This window comes from Triticum urartu, chromosome 2A (genome assembly GCF_056163025.1).
Source record: "Triticum urartu cultivar PI428250 chromosome 2A, HENAU_Tu73, whole genome shotgun sequence".
NCBI lineage: Eukaryota > Viridiplantae > Streptophyta > Magnoliopsida > Poales > Poaceae > Triticum > Triticum urartu.
The window spans coordinates 655,533,644-655,556,663 of NC_141874.1; the positions used below are offsets into that span (position 1 = coordinate 655,533,644).

The following is a 23,020-nucleotide window of genomic DNA, read 5'->3' on the forward strand; positions in this document are numbered from 1 at the left end:
GAGCTTGAGGGGTAAGTACTTGATGGCGTGGAGATCATCTCCTCGAGCCATATGGATATGGAGGATGTAGTCCTCAATCCATACCCTAGGGTCTATTGTTCCGTCGTATGCCTCTATGTTTACGGGTTTGAATCCTTCTGGAAATTCATGGTCTAGCACCTCATCGGTGAAACATAGAGGGTGTGCGGCACCCCTGTATCTGGGTGTACCACGTTGTTCGGATGTTTGTTGTGTTATATCGTATGCCGGGGCGCGCTTGTGTGGTCCATAGATGGATCTGGTTTCGCCATCCTTTTGGTGCGAGCCCTCGCGTGGATCACGTATTGGTTTGTGGGTGGCGTTGTTTGCTGCTCTATGTTGGCCTTGAGGTCGTCTATCCGGCCAGATGGCTGTTTTAATTTTTGGTTGTGGGGGGTCTAAAGCCTCCTCATCGAATTCAGGTAGCCACTTCCGCTTTGGGTAGCTCTTGGTGGGGCGATTGCCGCCGTACTTTGCTGCTGTGTTGAGTACTTTACTCCATTTGATTTGGAGTGTGTCCTGCGCAGCCTTGAGCCTTTGCTTCTGCTTTTTCAGACTCCTCGCGGTGGCAACAAGCCTTTGACGAGCGTTCTGCTGCTCCAGGTGCCTGTCCAGCATTATGTCGTCCAGACTATTATCTTTGATAGAATTGGTTTGTTCGGTTTGATTCTCCGTATGCCATGGTCCGGCAGTGTTTCGCCCTGCTCCAATGCTGGGTCTGTATGATCGTTATTTCTGCCGAGGCGGGATTTGGGGTGGCGCTTGCGCCGCCACTTTGACTTCTTCTCGAGAGAACAAGCCTTCGGTGCATCCTTCCGTTTCTCTTTGTCATCTTCTTTTGGTGTGTCCACCATGTATACGTCATATGATGAGGTGGTCATCCAGCGCTCTGTAGGCGGTGGTTCCCCTTCGCCTCCCGCATCGTCATCCATACCGTCGATGTCTTCGGAGTCGAAGTTGAGCATGTCGGTTGAGTCATCGACAATTGCTATTAAGTGGGTGGTGGGTGGGCGTCGAATTTCTTCGTCGTCCGCATCCCAATCCTGTTGGCCATAATCCGGCCAGGGCTCTCCTCACAAAGAGAGAGTCCTTAGTGAATTCAGAATGTCGCTGAGGGGCGAGTGCTGAAAGATATCCGTGCCGGTGAATTCCATGATCGGCGCCCAATTGGATTCGATTGGCAGGGGCGCGGATGGTTCGGAGTCCGGAAAAGAGTCCGGCACCTTGGAGTCACGGGCTGCGCAGAGGTTTAGGCTGGTGTTCGGCTCGATCGCCGTTGAGACCGCAGCCCCTGAGGCAGTGTCTAACCACTCGTCCTCAATTGGCGCAGTTGGCTCCGAACTAACGGTCGGAGCGGGCGCGGCCTCTGGGGTACTATTCAGTGGCAGAGCTAGGTCATACCCATCGCGACAGCGTGGCGCGCCCGGCTGTGGCTCGAATCCGTCGAAGATCAAGTCTCCGCGGATGTCGGCCGTGTAGTTCAAACTTCCAAATCTGACCTGATGGCCAGGGGCATAGCTTTCAATCTGCTCCAGATGGCCAAGTGAATTAGCACGCAGTGCAAAGCTGCCGAATAGAGAAAAGTCTCACCCTGGACCGCATTGCTATCAATGATAGTAGGAGCCATCAAGCCTAACGGCGACGACACAGAGGAACTGTCAATGAAAGCACCAATGTCGGTGTCAAAACCGGCGGATCTCGGGTAGGGGGTCCCGAACTGTGCGTCTAGGCCGGATGGTAACAGGAGGCAGGGGACACGATGTTTTACCCAGGTTCGGGCCCTCTTGATGGAGGTAAAACCCTACGTCCTGCTTGATTAATATTGATGATATGGGTAGTACAAGAGTAGATCTACCACGAGATCAGAGAGGCTAAACCCTAGAAGCTAGCCTATGGTATGATTGTATGTTATGGTTGTTGTGCTACGGACTAAAACCCTTCGGTTTATATAGACACCGGAGAGGGTTAGTGTAGGATCGAAAGTATGTCTTGAGGGGGGAGTGATTAGACTACTTGACCAAATAAAAACTTAACCTTTTCCCAATTTTAGTTCTTGGAAGATTTTAGCTAATTTAGGACAAGTCAAGCAATCATCACATGATTCAAGCAAGCATGCAAAGAGTATATTGGCAGCGGAAAGTAAAGCATGCAACTTGCAAGAATGTAAAGAGAAGGGTTTGGAGAATTCAAACGCTATTGGAGACACGGATGTTTTTCCCGTGGTTCGGATAGGTGGTGCTATCCTACATCCACGTTGATGGAAACTTCAACCCACGAAGGGTAACGGTTGCACGAGTCCACATAGGGCTCCACCCAAGGGCAACGGTTGCGCGAGTCCACACAGGGCTCCACCCACGAAGGGTCCACGAAGAAGCAACCACCCACAAAGGGTCCACGAAGAAGCAACCTTATCTATCCCACCATGGCCATCGCCCACACAGGACTTGCCTCACTAGTGGTAGATCTTCACGAAGTAGGCGATCTCCTTGCCCTTACAAACTCCTTGGTTCAACTCCACAATCTTGTCGGAGGCTCCCAAGTGACACCTAGCCAATCTAGGAGACACCACTCTCCAAGAAGTAACAAATGGTGTGTAGGTAATGAACTTCTTGCTCTTGTGCTTCAAATGATAGTCTCCCCAACACTCAACTCTCTCTCATAGGATTTGGATTTGGTGGAAAGAAGGTTTGAGTGGAAAGCAACTTGGGAAGGCTAGAGATCAAGATTCATATGGTAGGAATGGAATGTCCTGGTCTCAACACATGAGTAGGTGGTTCTTTCTCAGAACATATGAGTTGGAATGATGTGTGTGTTCTGATGGCTCTCTCATCTAATGAGAAGGAGGTGGAGGGGTATATATAGCCTCCACACAAAATCCAACCATTACACAGTATTCCAATCTCGGTGGGACCAAATCAATAAGCTCGGTCGGACCGAAAATGTAAACCTAGTGACAGTTAGTGATTTTCGGTGGGACTGACATGCAACTCGGTAGGACCGATATGGTTAGGGTTTGGGCATAACGTAATCTCGGTGAGACCGATTACACAAACTCGGTGAGACCGAATTTGGTAATTAGCTAACCAGAGAGTTGGTCAGGCAAACTTGGTGGGACCGATTTGCTCTTTCGGTGAGACCGAAAAGTTACAAAGGGGAAACACTGAGTTTACATTGCAATCTCGGTGGGACCGATTCGCTCTTTTGGTGGGACCGAAAAGTTACGAAAGGGAAACAGAGAGTTTGCAACCCCATCTCGGTGAGACCAAGATCCCTATCGGTAGGACCGAATTTCTAGGGTTTGGCAGTGGCTAATGACAAGTGAAACTCGGTGGCGCCGGATAGGAAGAATCGGTAGGACCGAGTTTGGCTTAGGGTTTAGGTCATATGTGGATATGGGAAAGTAGTTGAGGGATTTGGAGCATATCACTAAGCACATGAAGCAAGAGGCTCATTAAGCAACACCTCATCCCTCCTTAATAGTATTGGCTTTTCCTAAAGACTCAATGTGATCTTGGATCACTAAAATACAAAATGAAGAGTCTTGAGCTTTTGAGCTTGAGCCAATCCTTTGTCCTTAGCATTTTGAGGGTTCCACTTTCACATCCATGCCATGCCAATCATTGAGCTTTCCTGAAATAATCATCTTGGAATAGCATTAGCTCAATGAGCTATATGTTGTTATGAATTACCAAAACCACGTAGGGATAGTTGCACTTTCAATCTCCCCCTTTTTGGTAATTGATGACAACATATAGATCAAAGCTTCGACAAATGATAATAAGCAAGGAATATATCGTCGCTTTGAGAAGTATGTGATAAGTAAGAGCTCCCCCTAAATTTGTGCATATTTAAAATTTGCTTTGGACTGCAAATGCACAAAGAGTTAGAGTCATGGGTTACTCTTCCATGTCACATACATCTTGGTGGAGCGCTTAAAATGATAAGAATGAAATACATGCACTCATCACCAAGAATAATGAATGATCACATAAGATAGATAGGATAATAGCATTAAGCAAGCATTAAGTGTAGCTTATGATCAAACACATGATCATCAATGTCTCACAAATAATGACGTAGTATCTCAAGCACTCAAAAGCAAACAAGTTCGAAAAACCACCAAATAAAGCAAGAGAGAAAAGCAACACTCTCTCTCAAAGCCTATGATCTATACATCTTCTCCCCCTTTGGCAATAAGTTAACAAAAAGTTCCTAGAAAATGCATAGCACTAGATCGACGCTCAGGCTTGATCTTCAGGTGGTGGTGGAGTCCGGATCACTCCAAGGACGAAGGCTTCAGTAGATGCTGAAGTAGACGCTGGAGTTGGAGCTGAAGTAGATGCTGGAGCTGGTGGAACTGAGGCTGTGGCTGGTGCTGAGGTGGTGTCTCTTGTGTCAGCAACTGGCACGGCAGATGACCTTGGGCCTCGTGGCACTTTGGCAAAGGCATGAGTGGTAGTCTTGCCTCTCCTCTCCTGCATGTCCTCCTGGAGCTGCTCCACTGCAGACTGAACTTCCGTTACCTTGACATCCAAGTCATAGAACTTCTGTTCCATGATTCTCTCTAGGCTCTGCTGATTTTGAGTGAGGGTGGCCATACTTTGCTCAATCCTCAGCGTGGATGCAATCAAGTAACCAAGCTGATCTTTATTTGGTCTTCAAGAAGTATTCAGATGCCTCCTCCTAAGTAGGCATCTTGGCAGCTTTCTCCTTCCTCGCCTTCTCCTTCTTTGCATATGCTTGTGCAGACGATGGCTATTCTCAGTCATCACAACTTCATTGTTCTCAAAATCTGGACGGATGGGCAAATGTTCCTTGTCCAATAAATATATGCCCATGCCCATCTTGGAGTTGATGAGCTCTTGAATCTGAGGGGCATATGCGCAGCTCCTCTTCTGATCTGCTGCAGTCCTCTTGATTGTTTCCACTATGAGGCTCATCACCTTGAACTTCTGAGGCACATCAAACACATGTAGCAAGTTGATAGCATGGCCTCTGATCATCTTGTGATCTCCAGACTTGGGCAGTAAGGTGTGCCTTAGTATCCAATTGATCGTAGGCAGTCCTGACAGAAGATAATGCACAGACCCAAATTTGAAGGTGTCAAGAGCTTCATTGGGAATTTCCTTGTACATATTGGACATGGAGTTATGGTCCATGTTCTTCTTGGCATAGATATCCAAGTCATCATCTTGCTCCTCTGGGGCATTTATGATCTGTGCCCACTCAGTCACTGTAGATTGGTACCTTGTACCCTCAGACATCCATGTGATCATCCCATCTGGATAAAAGTGAGCTGTGGAGTAGAACTGCATGATGAGTTCCTCGTTCCACTTTGTGAGCTTCTGCCCAACAAAGTCAGCTACTCCAGAAGCATTAAAGCTGTCATGCACTCCAGGATAGTGCTCCTCATTGTCCTTGATGTATGTCCAATCAACCCATCGCATATCACAGACAATGGGCTTCTTGTCTAGCAGCACTGTCTCATAAAAATCCTGCTGCTCCTTGGTGTGAAATTTGTAGTCCACGGCAGTCCTTCTCCTTGAAGCATACGGGTCTGCTTCTCTCCACTTTCTCAGCCCTGAATCTCTCCTGAGCTTCATGTCCTCAGCCACAGGATGAGCATCGTTGTGGTCTGGGATCTTGGGCTTTAGCTTCCTTAGGACATTTTCTTCCTCTTCTTCAGCAACAGTCTCAGGCACTGGGGCCTTGTTCTTTTCAGCTGCAGGAATGCTCCTTGTATTTCTCTTAGGCTTTGGCTTTGGAGCTGACTTGGCCTTGGAAGCAGCTCCCCCTGATTTTATGGCATCTCCCATTAGCTTGGGTGCCTTGGGCGCTGGTGTAGCTACCTCTTCTTCCTCTTCTTCTTCCATGATGGAAGCTTTGCCAAGCACTCTAGCCATAGTCTTCTTCACCCTTTCCTTTCTTTTCTTGCCCTCAGCTGCAACTGGCTCTTGGGGAGTGGGCTTCTCAGTTGAGGCTCTTGCCTTTGACATGGGCTGCCTGCCTGCTGGCCTTTTGATTTTCAGACCTGGCTTAGTGCCTTGAGCTGGCTCAACTCTCTTGGAAGTGGCCTCTTCTTCTGCCACATAGTCCTCATCTTCGGAATCTGAAGTCCTCTTCTTCCTTTGTCTCGTGGCAGCCTTTGGCAAATTGCTAGGAGTGCTCCTGCTGCCTTCATCAGATGAACTGGAGGGACTAGTGCCCTCACTCATCACCACTTGCTGCTCTGACATATTTTGGCTATCACTCTGGTCTGACATGCTGTAAACTAACTGCTGACCCTGTGAATAGTTTATAGAAGAGATAGAGTGGATGAGCATCACAAAATGCAGAGATTTTTGCAAAAGAATGATCCAAAAACTTAGTTTTAGTTTCCCACTGAAATCATCTCGGATCTACCGATTTTCAAACTCGGTGATACCGAAGCAGTTTTGGAACCTAAACTAGTGAACTCGGTAGGACCGAGTCACAGTTCGATGGCACCGAGACTGCTAGGGTTTCACTGAGTTCAAAAATCGGTCACACCGATAAGTAATTCTCGGTCAGACCGAGTCTCACTTGTGCAATGGCATAAGCCAAATCGGTGGGACCGAGTTTTTCAACTTGGTGGGTCCGAGATGGTTTCAGCGGAAACCTAAACCTAGAATTTTCGAATCAAACCTAATCTACGGGCATTTTGACTGGATAGAAGTTTATCAAACGTGGCTAGAATCAATATGATCACAATGTGCTAGGAATCAGATTGAGGAGTAGCACAAAGATCAAGTCCATACCCTAGTTCGGCGGGGACTTGCTACGGCGGCAACGGCGGGGCAGAATTCCCGTTGACGGCGACGGAGACCAACGACTGGAGGCGGCTGGCGGTGAGAAGACGATCCGGAGACCACGAGGGCAGAGCAGGCTATCGCGCAGGCGAAGGGGTTCGAAGAAATTTCCAAATTTTGCCCGTGACTATATATAGCCCGACCCTGTCGGTGTGACCGAGTGGAACGACTCGGTGGCACCGAGATTCATAACTGCGTGCAGTTACTGAAACTCGGTGTGACCAAAAGGTTCAAATCGGTTGCACCGAGATCGAAAACCTAGATCAACTTAATGATCTCGGTAGGACCGAAAGTGGAGTATCGGTCAGACCGAGAATCATAAAGAGGTTTTGGAAGTTTAAGTCTATGACGAATCAGGGACTCCGAGCGCTCCTCACACAGAGTGGTTCGAATCTGACTTGATCAAATTTTGTGATGCAGCATGAATAGAGTTTGAGACGAGAAAAGCATAGATAGCTAGAGGAGGTTCTTAGGCATTCTTGTCCATCCACTTGGCAAAAAGAAATAAAGCCGAACAATCAAAACAACAAGTGGATGTCCTTGAATGAGTAAAATATGCAACCAGCATGCTCACACAATAAGATGGCAAATGAAATATGTGACAAGGCATGCACAACCAATTCTAGCATCTATCAAGCAATTTGCGATGACTAGGTCATCTATATATGAGTATATTGACTTAGGAGTCAAGTGAGATCACTTGATCATAGGTCATACTCATCGTTTAAGCTCAAGTGGGGTTACCACTTTTACATAAAGCATTGTTGTGTTCACATCTTTAGAGTTGCTTTTGCTCAAGTCTTAGAGTAAAGCTCCCCCTAGATGTGATATCCCCCCTAAGAGGGATGAACTAACCTTGGGTTTTGTCGATGATGACTTCATGTAGATATTGAAGATGTGGATGCTCAATGTTGATGTTGATCTCTTGGAGCTATCCATTTGAGTGAATTGCACTTTCAATACCTACGTGGGTTAGTCCCACAAGGAACAAACAAGGATATCCATAGACATAGAGTGATGCACACAAAAGATGATGTCCATGAAAACTTTTAGGTTACCTTGTCCCTTGTCTTACCAACAAGAGGGTTTGTGACTCCTTGAAATAGTGCAAGATGTGGAAGTTGATTGCACTTGTTCTTTCCAAAATGATAAGAGTGAAGTATGTTGGCGGAGTCACCCTAAAGAACTCTCTAGTTCTTCTTCTTTTGGATCCACATCATCTTGATGGGAATCCTTGGAGTTGTAGTCGTACTTGATGAAGTGGAACTTGAAGTAGTCTTGGGAATCCACTTGACTAAGGTCTTTGGAGCTTCTTCAAATGCATCAATTTCCTCTTGAAGCTTGTCCTTGCCTTTTTGCTTGTAGTCTTGTGGTGGAAGATCATCTTGAGCTTGTGTCCCCTTGAAAGAAGTATACTTCTCTTGTTGAGGGATAAACTTTGTCTTGGGGTATTGATCTTCTTCCCACTCAACTCCATTGGCATTGAACTTTCGTTCAAAACCAACACCTTGCTTCTTCCGGTGCATTCCTTGCTTGCGCACAATTTCCTCGAATTGCTTACTCCCCGCCAGGCTTTTGTACACTCCTTTCTCTATAATTCCCTTCAATAAACTATTTTCTTGCTCAAGTGTAACTTGGCTAAGAGAATCATTAGTGGAATCAAGAGAACTACTAGAAGCAACAATATTGGATTTAACATGATCATTGTTACCGCTAGAGGAAGAATCTTTCTTGTTACTAGACTTGACTTGAGGCATGTAAGTGGATAAGAGTAAACGCTTGGCAATGTAAGAAGAACTTTTCTTGCGGAGATCATCATTGATTGCTTTTAAGAACTCATGCTCTTGCTCAAGATTGAGCTTTTCAAAGCGTAATTTCTCATGAGCTCTTAAAAGTTCTCGATGATCTTCGAAGATAGTGTCATGAGCTAACTTAAGAGTTTTTAGTTCTTTAGTTAGAGCCTCAATCTTCTCCTTATCATTGTCATTCGTTTTATCTTGATTAGCATGTTTAATTGACATTTCATCATAGTATTCATACTAGAGTTGTCACCAAGCAAATCATCACCTAACAAGTCATCTTTATCACTATTGAAATCAACATACTTGGGGTGTGTTACCTTAGGACCTTTGGCCATGAAGCATCTTCCAATTCCTTCATTTGGTGAGTCAAATATGTCATAGGAGTTGGTTGACACAAGTGCTAGACCGGCAACACCTTCATCTTGAGTATCTTTGGAGTCGGAGTGATAACTTCTCTCGGAGTGGCTGTCGGAGTCGGAGCCGGATACCCATTCACCAACATGAGCTTGATGTCTTCGTCTTGTGTAGCTCCTTGATGATTTTTCCTTCCTTTCTGAATCCTTGCTTCTCCGTGAGTATCTCCGTTCATAACGATCATCTCTACTCCTTCTCTCTCTTGGTGGTGATCCTTTTCTTCTTCTTTTTGGAGAATCTTCTCTTCTCTTGTAGGGAGCCGTACACTCATTGGAATAGTGTCCGGGTCTTCCACAATTGTAACAGTTTCGCTCTCGACTAGAAGATCTTTTGTCATTGTAGGACCTTGACTTGGAGCTTCTATCTTTGCTTCTACTCTTGTAGAACTTGTTGAAGTTCTTCACCATTAAGCTCAATTCTTCATTTAAATCTTGTTTCTCACTTGATGATGTAGGGGCTTCACATGAGGCTTTATAGGCACCACTTGATTTGTTGTGAAGTTCCTCTTTATCCTTAAGTGACATCTCATGAGCAACAATTCTTCCAATCACCTCCGTTGGCTTGAGATCTTTGTAATTGGGCATCATTTGGATCAATGTGCACACGGTATCATATTTTCCATCCAAGGCTCTTAGAATCTTCTTGATGATGAATCTATCGGTCATCTCTTCACTTCCTAAGCCGGCAATCTCATTTGTGATGAGAGCAAGCCTAGAGTACATTTCAGCAACACCTTCACCATCCTTCATCTTGAACTTTTCAAGTTGGCTTTGAAGCACATCCAACTTGGATTCCTTGACGGAGTCGGTACCTTCGTGCATATCAATCAAAGTGTCCCAAATTTCCTTTGCATTCTCAAGGCGGCTGATTTTGTTGAATTCTTCGGGGCACAATCCGTTGAAGAGAATATCACAAGCTTGAGCATTGTATTGCAACATCTTCAACTCATCCGCGGTAGCTTCACGGTTTGGTTCTCTCCCATCAAAGAAGTCACCTTGCAAACCAACACACACAACAGCCCAAACGGCGGGGTTATGTCCAAGAATATGCATTTTCATTTTATGCTTCCAACTAGCAAAATTAGTACCATCAAAGTAAGGACCTCTATGGTGATAATTTCCCTCGCTAGACGCCATACTCTCCTAGGTTGTGAAACCAAGGCTATGACCACCAAAAGCTATGGAGATCAAGCAAATGGAGACCAAAGCTCTGATACCACTTGTAGGATCGAAAATATGTCTAGAGGGGGGGGGGTGATTAGACTACTTGACCAAATAAAAACTTAACCTTTTCCCAATTTTAGTTCTTGTCTTGGCAGATTTTAGCTAATTTAGGACAAGTCAAGCAATCATCACATGATTCAAGCAAGCATGCAAAGAGTATATTGGCAGCGGAAAGTAAAGCATGCAACTTGCAAGAATGTAAAGAGAAGGGTTTGGAGAATTCAAACGCTATTGGAGACACGAATGTTTTTCCCGTGGTTCGGATAGGTGGTGCTATCCTACATCCACGTTGATGGAGACTTCAACCCACGAAGGGTAACGGTTGCGCGAGTCCACACAGGGCTCCACCCAAGGGCAACGGTTGCGCGAGTCCACACAGGGCTCCACCCACGAAGGGTCCACGAAGAAGCAACCACCCACAAAGGGTCCACGAAGAAGCAACCTTGTCTATCCCACCATGGCCATCGCCCACACAGGACTTGCCTCACTAGCGGTAGATCTTCACGAAGTAGGCGATCTCCTTGCCCTTACAAACTCCTAGGTTCAACTCCACAATCTTGTCGGAGGCTCCCAAGTGACACCTAGCCAATCTAGGAGACACCACTCTCCAAGAAGTAACAAATGGTGTGTAGGTAATGAACTCCTTGCTCTTGTGCTTCAAATGATAGTCTCCCCAACACTCAACTCTCTCTCATAGGATTTGGATTTGGTGGAAAGAAGGTTTGAGTGGAAAGCAACTTGGGAAGGCTAGAGATCAAGATTCATATGGTAGGAATGGAATGTCTTGGTCTCAACACATGAGTAGGTGGTTCTTTCTCAGAACATATGAGTTGGAATGATGTGTGTGTTCTGATGGCTCTCTCATCGAATGAGAAGGAGGTGGAGGGGTATATATAGCCTCCACACAAAATCCAACCGTTACACAGTTTTCCAATCTCGGTGGGACCGAATCAATAAGCTCGGTCGTACCGAAAATGTAAACCTAGTGACCGTTAGTGATTTTCGGTGGGACTGACATGCAACTCGGTAGGACCGATATGGTTAGGGTTTGGGCATAACGTAATCTCGGTGAGACCGATTACACAAACTCGGTGAGACCGAATTTGGTGATTAGCTAACCAGAGAGTTGGTCAGGCAAACTCGGTGGGACCGATTTGCTCTTTTGGTGAGACCGAGTGGAACTCGGTGAGACCGAAAAGTTACAAAGGGGAAACACTGAGTTTACATTGCAATCTCGGTGGGACCGATTCGCTCTTTCGGTGGGACCGAAAAGTTACGAAAGGGAAACAGAGAGTTTGCAACCCCATCTCGGTGAGACCGAGATCCCTATCGGTAGGACCGAATTGCTAGGGTTTGGCAGTGGCTAATGACAAGTGAAACTCGATGGCGCCGGATAGGAAGAATCGGTAGGACCGAGTTTGGCTTAGGGTTTAGGTCATATGTGGATATGGGAAAGTAGTTGAGTGTTTTGGAGCATATCACTAAGCACATGAAGCAAGAGGCTCATTAAGCAACACCTCATCCCTCCTTAATAGTATTGGCTTTTCCTAAAGACTCAATGTGATCTTGGATCACTAAAATACAAAATGAAGAGTCTTGAGCTTTTGAGCTTGAGCCAATCCTTTGTCCTTAGCATTTTGAGGGTTCCACTTTCACATCCATGCCATGCCAATCATTGAGCTTTCCTGAAGTAATCATCTTGGAATAGCATTAGCTCAATGAGCTATATGTTGTTATGAATTACCAAAACCACCTAGGGATAGTTGCACTTTCAGTTAGGGTTACACATGGTCGGTTACAAAGGAGGAGATATCCATATCCGTATTGCTTAGCTTGCCTTCCACGCCAAGTAGAGTCCCATCCGGACACGAGACGAACTCTTCACTCTTATATCTTCATAGTCTAACAATCCGGCGAATGGAGATAGTCCGGCTGTCCGGAGACCCCCTAATCCAGGACTCCCTCAGCTATATTTAGTGTATGAGATGATCATGTTTTGTAACGGAGTTATCGGCAACTGGGAGGAGCCATATGGTTGTCGCTTTATTGTATTCAACGAAATCGCCCTGTAATTGCTTTACTTTATCATTAAGCGGTAGCGATAGTCGTAGAAGCAATAGTTGGCGAGACGACAACGATGCTACGATGGATATCAAGGTGTCGCGCCGGTGACGATGGTGATCATGACGGTGCTTCGGAGATGGAGACCACATGCACAAGATGATGATGTCCATATCATATCACTTATATTGATAGCATGTGATGTTTATCTTTTATGCATCTTATTTTGCTTTGATTGACGGTAGCATTATAAGATCATCTCTCACTAAATTTCAAGATAAAAGTGTTCTCCCTGAGTATGCACCATTGCCAAAGTTCGTCGTGCTGAGACACCACGTGATGATCGGGTGTGATAAGCTCTACGTCCATCTACAACGGGTGCAAGCCAGTTTGCACACGCAGAATACTCGGGTTAAACTTGACGAGCCTACATATGCAGATATGGCCTCGGAACACTGAGACCGAAAGGTCGAGTGTGAATCATATAGTAGATATGATCAACATAGTGATGTTCACCAATGAAAACTACTCCATGTCACGTGATGATCGGACATGGTTTAGTTGATATGGATCACGTGATCACTTAGATGATTAGAGGGATGTCTGTCTAAGTGGGAGTTCTTAAGTAATATGATTAATTGAACTTAAATTTATCATGAACTTAGTACCTGATAGTATTTTTCTTATCTATGTTGTTGTAGATAGATGGCCCGTGCTGTTGTTCCGTTGAATTTTAATGCGTTCCTTGAGAAAGCAAAGTTGAAAGATGATGGTAGCAATTACACGGACTGGGTCCGTAACTTGAGGATTATCCTCATTGCTGCATAAAAGAATTACGTCCTGGAAGCACCGCTGGGTGCCAGGTCTGCTGCAGATGCTGCTGATGATGTTAAGAACGTCTGGCAGAGTAAAGCTGATGACTACTCGATAGTTCGGTGTGCCATGCTTTAAGGCTTAGAACCGGGACTTCAACGATGTTTTGAACATCATGGAGCATATGAGATGTTCCAGGAGTTGAAGTTAATATTTCAAGCAAATGCCTAGATTGAGAGATATGAAGTCTCCAATAAGTTCTATAGCCGCAAGATGGAGGAGAATAGTTCTGTCAGTGAGCATATACTCAAAATGTCTGGGTATCATAATCACTTGACTCAATGGGGAGTTAATCTTCTTGTTGATAGTGTCATTGACAGAGTTCTTCAATCACTGCCACTAAGCTACAAAAGCTTCATGATGAACTATAATATGCAAGGGATGAATAAGACAATTCCCGAGCTCTTTGCAATGCTAAAGGCTGCGGAGGTAGAAATCAAAAAGGAGCATCAAGTGTTGATGGTTAACAAAACCTCCAATTTTAAGAAAAAGGGTAAAGGGAAGAAGAAGGGGAACTTCAAGAAGAACAACAAACAAGTTGCTGCTCAGGAGAAGAAACCCAAGTCTGGACCTAAGCCTGACACTGAGTGCTTCTACTGCAAACAGACTGGTCACTGGAAGCCAAACTGCCCCAAGTATTTGGCGTATAAGAAGGATGGCAAGGTGAACAAAGGTATATGTGATATACATGTTATTGATGTATACCTTACCAGAGCTTGCAGTAGCACCTGGGTATTTGATACTGGTTCTGTTGCTAATATTTGCAACTCGAAACAAGGACTATGGATTAAGCGGAGACTGGCTAAGGACGAGGTGACGATGCGCGTGGGAAATGGTTCCAAAGTCGATGTGATCGTCGTCAGCACGCTACCTCTACATGTACCTTCGGGATTAATTTTAGACCTAAATAATTGTTATTTGGTGCGAGCGTTAAGCATGAACATTATATCTGGATCTTGTTTGATGCGAGACGGTTATTCATTTAAATCTGAGAATAATGGTTGTTCTATTTATATGAGTAATATCTTTTATGGTCATGCACCCTTGAGGAGTGGTCTATTTTTGTTGAATCTCGATAGTAGTGATACACATATTCATATTGTTGAAGCCAAAAGATGCAGAGTTGATAATGATAGTGCAACTTATTTGTGGCACTGCCGTTTGGGTCATATTGGTATAAAGCGCATGAAGAAACTCCATACTGATGGACTTTTGGAATCACTTGATTATGAATCACTTGGTACTTGCGAACCATGCCTTATGGGGAAGATGACTAAAACGCCATTCTCTGGAACTATGGAGCGAGCAACAGATTTGTTGGAAATCATACATACTGATGTATGTGATCCAATCAATATTGAGGCTCGCGGTGGGTATCGTTACTTTCTCACTTTCCCAGATGATTTGAGCAGATATGGGTATATCTACTTGATGAAACATAAGTCTGAAACAATTGAAAAGTTCAAAGAATTTCAGAGTGAAGTGGAAAATCATCGTAACAAGAAAATAAAGTTTCTACGATCTGATCGTGGAGGAGAATATTTGAGTTACGAGTTTGGTCTACATTTAAAACAACACGGAATAGTTTCCAACTCACGCCACCCGGAACACCACAGCGTAATGGTGTGTCCGAATGTCGTAATCGTACTTTACTAGATATGGTGTGATCTATGATGTCCCTTACTGATTTATCGCTATCGTTTTGGGGTTATGCTTTAGAGACGACTGCATTCACGTTAAATAGGGCACCATCAAAATCCGTTGAGATGACGCCTTATGAACTATTGTTCGGCAAGAAACCAAAGTTGTCGTTTCTTAAAGTTTGGGGCTGCGATGCTTATGTGAAAAAGCTTCAACCTGATAAGCTCAAACCCAAATCGAAGAAATGTGTCTTCATAGGATACCCAAAGGAAACTATTGGGTACACCTTCTATCACAGATCCGAAGGCAAGACATTCGTTGCTAAGAATGGATCCTTTCTAGAGAAGGAGTTTCTCTCGAAAGAAGTGAGTGGGAGGAAAGTAGAACTTGATGAGGTAACTATACCTGCTCCCTTATTGGAAAATAGTTCGTCACAGAAACCGGTTCCTATGACACCTACACCAATTAGTGAGGAAGCTAATGATGATGATCATGAAACTTCAGATCAAGTTACTACCGAACCTCGTAGGTCAACCAGAGCAAGATCCGCACCAGAGTGGTACGATATAATCCTGTTCTGGAAGTCATGTTACTTGACCATGACGAACCTACGAACTATGAGGAAGAGATGATGAGCCCAGATTCCGCAAAATGGCTTGAGGCCATGAAATCTGAGATGGGATCCATGTATGAGAACAAAGTGTGGACTTTGGTTGACTTGCCCGATGATCGACAAGCCATTGAGAATAAATGGATCTTCAAGAAGAAGACTGACACTGACGGTAATGTTACTGTCTATAAAGCTTGACTTGTTGCGAAAGGTTTTCGACAAGTTCAAGGAGTTGACTACGATGAGACCTTCTCACCTGTAGTGATGCTTAAGTCCGTATGAATCATGTTAGCAATTGCCGCATTTTATGATTATGAAATTTGGCAAATGGATGTAAAGATTGCATTCCTGAATGGATTTCTGGAAGAAGAATTGTATATGATGCAACCTAAAGGTTTTATCAATCCAAAGGGTACTAACAAAGTGTGCAAGCTCCAACGATCCATTTATGGACTGGCGCAAGCCTCTCGGAGTTGGAATAAATGTTTTGATAGTGTGTTCAAAGCATATGGTTTTATATAGACTTTTGGAGAAGCCTGTATTTACAAGAAAGTGAGTGGGAGCTCTGTAGCATTTCTAATATTATATGTGGATGACATATTATTGATTGGAAATGATATAGAATTTCTAGATAGCATAAAGGGATACTTGAATAAAAGCTTTTCAATGAAAGACCTCGGTGAAGCTGCTTATATATTGGGCATCATGATCTATAGAGATAGATCAAGACGCTTAATTGGACTTTCAGAAAGCACATACCTTGATAAAGTTTTGAAGAAGTTCAAAATGGATCAAGCTAAGAAAGGGTTCTTGCCTATGTTACAAGGTGTGAAGTTGAGTCAGACTCAATGCCCGACCACTGCAGAAGATAGAGAGAAATTGAAAAGTGTTCCCTATGCTTCAGCCATAGGCTCTATCATGTATGCAATGCTGTGTAGGAGGTAGCAAAGTAATCCAGGAGTGAATCACTGGATAGGAGTCAAGAACATCCTGAAGTACCTGAAAAGGACCAAGGATATGTTTCTCGTTTATGGAGGTGACAAACAGCTCATCGTAAATGGTTACATTGATGCAAGCTTTGACACTGATCCGGACGATTCTAAATCGCAAACTGGATACGTGTTTATATTAAACGGGGGAGCTGTCAGTTGGAGCAGTTCTAAACAGAGCGTCATGGCAGGATCTACATGTGAAGTGGAGTACATTGCTGCTTTGGAAGCAACAAATGAAGGAGTCTGGATGAAGGAGTTCATATCCGATCTAGGTGTCATACCTAGTGCATCGGGTCCAATGAAAATCTTTTGTGACAATACTGGTACAATTGCCTTGGCAAAGGAATCCAGATTTCACAAGAGAACCAAGCACATCAAGAGACGCTTCAACTCCATCCGGGGTCAAGTCCAGGTGGGAGACATAGAGATTTGTAAGACACATACGGATCTGAATGTTGCAGACCCGTTTACTAAGCCTCTTAAACGAGTAAAACATGATCGGCACCAAGGCTCCATGGGTGTTACAATCATTACTGTGTAATCTAGATTATTGACTCTAGTGCAAGTGGGAGACTAAAGGAAATATGCCCTAGAGGCAATCATAAAGTTATTATTTATTTCCTTATTTCATGATAAATGTTTATTATTCATGCTAGAATTGTATTAACCGGAAATATAATACATGTGTGAATACATAGACAAACATAGTGTCACTAGTATGCCTCTACTTGACTAGCTCATTGATCAAAGATGGTTAAGTTTCCAAACCATAGACATGAGTTGTTATTTGATCAATGGGATCACATCATTAGGAGAATGATGTGATTGACTTGACCCATTCCCTTAGCTTAGCACTTGATCGTTTTGTTTACTACTATTACTTTCTTCATGACTTATACATGTTCTTATGACTATGAGATTATGCAACTCCCGAATACCGGAGGAACACTTTGTGTGCTACCAAACGTCACAACGTATCTGGGTGATTATAAACGTGCTCTATAGGTGTCTCCGATGGTACTTGTTGAGTTGGCATAGATTAAGATTAGGATTTGTCACTCTGATTGTCGGAGAGGTATTTTTGGGCCCTCTCGGTAATGCACATCACTATAAGCCTTGCAAGCAATGCAACTAATGAGTTAGTTGCGGGATAGTGCATAAAGAGACTTGCCGGTAACGAGATTGAACTAGGTATTGGGATACCGATGATCGAATCTCGGGCAAGTAGCATACCGATGACAAAGAGAACAACGTATAGTGTCATGCGGTTTGACCGATAAAGATCTTCGTAGAATATGTAGGAACCAATATGAGCATCCAGGTTCTGCTATTGGTTATTGACCGGAGACATGTCTTGGTCATGTCTACATAGTTCTCGTACCCGTAGGGTCCGCACGCTTAAAGTTCCGTGATGATCGGTTTTATGAGTTTATATGTTTTGATGTACCGAAGGTAGTTCGGAGTCCCGGATATGATCACAGACATGACGAGGAGTTTCGAAATGGTCGAGACATGAAGATTGATATATTGGAAGCCTACATTTGGACATCGGAAGAGTTCCAGGTAAAATCGGGATTTTATCGGAGTACCGGAGGGGTTACCAGAACCCCCCGGGGGCTAATGGGCCTTGTTGGGCCATAAGGGAAAGAGAGAGGGGCCGGCCTAGGGCAAGCAGCGCCCCCCTCCCCTCTGTCCGTATTGGATTAGGAGAGAGGGCGGCGGCGCCCCCCTTTCCTTCTCTTTCTCTCCCTTCCTTTCCCCCTCCTAGTAGGAGTAGGAAAGAGGGGAATCCTACTCCTACTAGGAGGAGGATTCCTCCTCCTGGCGCACTAACAAGGGTCGGCCGGCCTCCCCTTGCTCCTTTATATACAGGGGCAGGGGGGCACCTCTAGACACACAAGTTCATCACAAAGATCTTTCCCAGCCGTGTGTGGTGCCCCCCTCCACCATAATCCACCTCGGTCATACTGTAGCGGTGCTTTGGCGAAGCCCTGTCACGGTAGCTTCATCAACATCGTCATCACGCCGTTGTGCTGATGGAACTCTTCCCCGAGCTCTATTGGATCGTGAATTCGCGGGACGTCATCGAGCCGAACGTGTGCTGAACGCGGAGGTGCCGTACGTTTGGTACTGAGGATCGGTCGATCGTGAAGACATACGACTACATCAACCGCGTTGTCATAACGCTTCCGCTTAACGGTCTACGAGGGTACGTGGATGACACTCTCCCCTCTCGTTGCTATGCATCACCATGATCCCGCGTGTGCGCAGGATTTTTTTTGAAATTTCTACGTTCCCCAACAGCTAAGCCCGGGGGCCGACGGCAGTGGCGGGGGATCTCCTCTCTCTCACGTCTCTGGGGTGGGGCTGACCCCAAGGCGTGTGGTGGCGCGACCGATCTGGGATCTGCGATGCAGTGAATGGCTCTGGCAGGCGGCGGGAGGCCGGCCCGTCCTCGGACGACGACAGCTTGGCGCGGCGGGCGGCCCAGTCACGGGCGACGGACAGGGCTGCTGGCGCTGTGGCTGGCCCTTCGGGCGGTGGCGGCCGGCTTGGCTGTGTTGGCATGCATACTGCCTTCAGATCGGTGACGCGACGTGGAGGGCCTGGTGGCCTTGTCGGCGGCACCTCCGGTCAGATCTGTTATGACCGTTGCAGCTGGCGGTGGTGGTCATTTCTTCTGTCAGAGGTGGTTGGCCTGAGGCTGGGTATTCGGATCTCGGGATCCATCATCTAGTATCGACTACGAGTCTGGGAGACATAGTTGCCGGTGAAAACCGAGCCGGCGGCGGGCGATGACAACGTTTCGCGTCGTTACCTTATGAAGGCATCATCATGTGACTACTGTCGACCCACTCGTACTGCTGTGGGGGAAACCCTAGGATCTGGTCTTCCAGATCGGACGATACCGGCATTGCGGTGTCGTTTCTCTCTTGGGAGCGTCGTTTGTGGAGCAACGCTAGAAGATAGAGGCTGGAGATGGAGCGGCTTCATCTTGCACGGAGCTTTGGTGGAAATGTCAAGTCATGTCTGGCCGACAGGTGCTATGCTTTGTCATGCCTGTTCGGTAGGTGCTACGCACGACAGATCTCCCAAAGATTGCAAGATGTGTCGGCTGGTGATACTTGGCGGCATGGTGCTGAGGTGTAACGGCGGCGACCACGACGTGCTCAGCAGTTCGCGTGCAGGGAGGTGGTGCCGTTTGGCGCCGTGGTGGTGTTGATGGTAGCTAGACCGGGCAAGGTTGATGCGTCAGTACAACTATGAAGATGGAGTGGTGGCAGGTGGCCGTGGCGGCCTCTGAGAGCACGCCGGACCAGTGTGTGTCCCATACCCGGCAAGTGGCTTGGTTGGGGCCTCAGGTCTTAGATGTTAGGTTTGGCTGTGAGGTCTGTTTGGTATTAGGCCCAGACTATCAGCATGCCTGCACAACTGGATAGGAGTAGCGGCAGTTGTTGCCTAGACGGTGGCTTCAGACTTACTGTTGTACTCTCTCCGTTCGGAATTACTTGTCTCGGAAATGGATGTATCTAAAACTAAAATACATCTAGATACATCCATTTTCGAGACAAATAATTCCGAACGGAGGGATTATTTCTTTATAAGGTCTTTATGAATAATTAATAAAGTGCACCATCCAGATGCAGAGGCCGGGGATCCTCCTCCTTTACAAAATTAGTAAAAAAATATAAGATGTTATGACCTGCTTGAACAAAAACAACAACACTACCTCTGCCACTCAATCATCAAGGGAACGAAACTGGATTTGGTGTTCAAGTGCGCCTATACTAATACTCCTATATAACTTAAATACTCAATCATCGTCGTATGAATTTGGAGTATAGGAGCTAGCCTAATAGAGCTAACCTATACTAATCCAACTTTTATTGGTTGTACTAGTTCGACCCGGACATAGTATCCTCATCGTGGTTAATTCCAATAGTTACCTGCATATATAAATCTAGGGCTAGTCTTCAAGTCAGTGCCCGATACCTAGAACACCCACGAACGATGGAAGCAGTAACCTTGTCCGCCGCCACCGTCGACGCGGTCAGGGCCACAAAGAACGACGCGCGGCAGAGGTCAACCGCTGCAGATGCCGCCGCCGCCCATTGGTCTGGCCTGCCGCAGGACTTGCTGCTGCAGATGCGAGCGTCGTGGCTGCTCTACGCGTGCCATGAGTACGGGCCCAAGGAGGCCGCCCTGTACTGCCTCTCCACCAACGCCAGCTTCCGCGTCCCCTTCCCCCGGCCCACCGCACGAGAAGCGAGGCTTCGTCTTCTCGTGCCACGGCTGGGTGTTCGCTGCTGATGAAGTCGGCGACCCGTACCTCTTCAACCCCACCACCGGCGTCCAGGCCGCGCTCCCGCCGGTCAAGACGCTCTCGGGCCGCGACGAGAACTTCTACGACCATGAAGGCAAGCATGTCATCGACCTCGGGAGTGATGACGTGAACGAAGACTAGAAAACCAGCATCCTCTGGGCATGAGATTCGGAGTATATCCGGGTCGCCATCTTCTCCGCGGCCGAGGTGACTGCATGCACTGTCCTGATCTTGCCCAATCCAGATTTGATGCTCTCGTTTGCCAAGCCGGGCGATAAGCGGTGGACATTGCTCCGAAACCTTCAAACCGGTGGTGTCAGTGATGTTCTTTACAATGATAAGGACAACATGTTCTACGTTCTACATAACACCGCCTCTATCAGTGCTGTGGATCTCAATGGGCCTCAGCCGAGGCTGACCATGACCATGCGTCCCACATCCAGAATGAGGATTTCTGGTACGTATCTTGTCGTTGCGCCGTCGGGTCAACTCCTGCAGGTGTGGAGGATGCGGGATACCACAGATACCCCACTCAAGAATCCACGACATACAAATACATTGCACTAGTACAAAACGGAGCTTTAAAACTGGTTCGTAAGGGCCTTTAGTGCCGGTTCCATAACCGGCACTAATTGATGGGCACTAAAGGCCCCCCCCTTTAATACCGGTTCGGCACGAACCTGCCACCACGTGGCGTGAGCTCGCGCCCTGTTATGGGGGACCTTTAGTACCGGTTGGTGTTACCAACCGGTACTAAAGGTTTTTTTTAAAAAAAATGGAATTTTTTTTTTGATTTTTAATTTTTCTGAATTATTTGGTGATTTAGTCTCTAATCACCTCTCTTAACTGCTCAAGTGTGGATCACTCATTCCAAATCATCTAACTTCCCGCCGTCGGGTCAACTCCTGCAGGTGTGGAGGATGCGGGATACCATAGATACCCCACTCAAGAATCGCACGACATACAAATACATTGCACTAGTAGAAAACAGAGCTTTAAAACTGGTTCGTAAGGGCCTTTAGTGCCGGTTCCATAAGCGGCACTAATTGGTGGGCACTAAAGGCCCCCCCCTTTAATACCGGTTCGGCACGAACCGGCGCTAAAGTGCCACCACGTGGCGTGAGCTCGCGCCCTGGTATGGGGGACCTTTAGTACCGGTTGGTGTTACCAACCGGTACTAAAGGTTTTTTTTAAAAAAAATGGAATTTTTTTGATTTTTAATTTTTCTGAATTATTTGGTGATTTAGTCTCTAATCACCTCTCTTAACTGCTCAAGTGTGGATCACTCATTCCAAATCATCTAACTTCCCGCCGTCGGGTCAACTCCTGCAGGTGTGGAGGATGCGGGATACCATAGATACCCCACTCAAGAATCGCACGACATACAAATACATTGCACTAGTAGAAAACAGAGCTTTAAAACTGGTTCGTAAGGGCCTTTAGTGCCGGTTCCATAAGCGGCACTAATTGGTGGGCACTAAAGGCCCCCCCCTTTAATACCGGTTCGGCACGAACCGGCGCTAAAGTGCCACCACGTGGCGTGAGCTCGCGCCCTGGTATGGGGGACCTTTAGTACCGGTTGGTGTTACCAAACGGTACTAAAGGTTTTTTTTAAAAAAAATGGAATTTTTTTGATTTTTAATTTTTCTGAATTATTTGGTGATTTAGTCTCTAATCACCTCTCTTAACTGCTCAAGTGTGGATCACTCATTCCAAATCATCTAACTTCCCGACTGGTCACCCATCCCTCTCACTACTCCAGCCCGAGCACACTTAACTTTCGGGTTCTATTCTCCTTCGTTTCCAAGTCCGCACTTGTTGTTTCCTGACAATAGTAAGATGCCAATCCTATTAACCTTCAGGAGTTTAGCTTGAGCATGAAGTCACACATTTCACTGTTTGATTTTGAAACTATTATTCTAAAAAATAGTAATTATTTAGTAACACTAATATTTCTTGAATAAGTTTGACCATAGTTTGACCACAGTTTGACCATAGTTTGACCAGATTTGACCAAAATTCAAAAAATTGAAATAATTATTTAGTAACACTAATATTCTTGAATAATTATGTAGTAACATTAATACTTCTTGAATAAGTAGTTTCACCAGATTTAACAAATTTTTTTTAAAAAAACTTAAATTTGACCATATCTTTTTTTCCTTTTGGAATTTGAGGATTCTAAAAAATTGCAAACAGGCCGTAGGCAGTCTCCATCGGATGCGGATTTTTGTG

At 45.7% G+C, this 23,020-nt stretch overlaps 1 pseudogene; it reads left to right on the forward strand.

Moving 5' to 3' along the window:
• Window positions 1-20,472: 20,472 nt before the first annotated feature.
• On the forward strand, window positions 20,473-21,352 carry LOC147986457 (uncharacterized; annotated as a pseudogene).
• The last annotated feature ends 1,668 nt before the right edge of the window (window positions 21,353-23,020 follow it).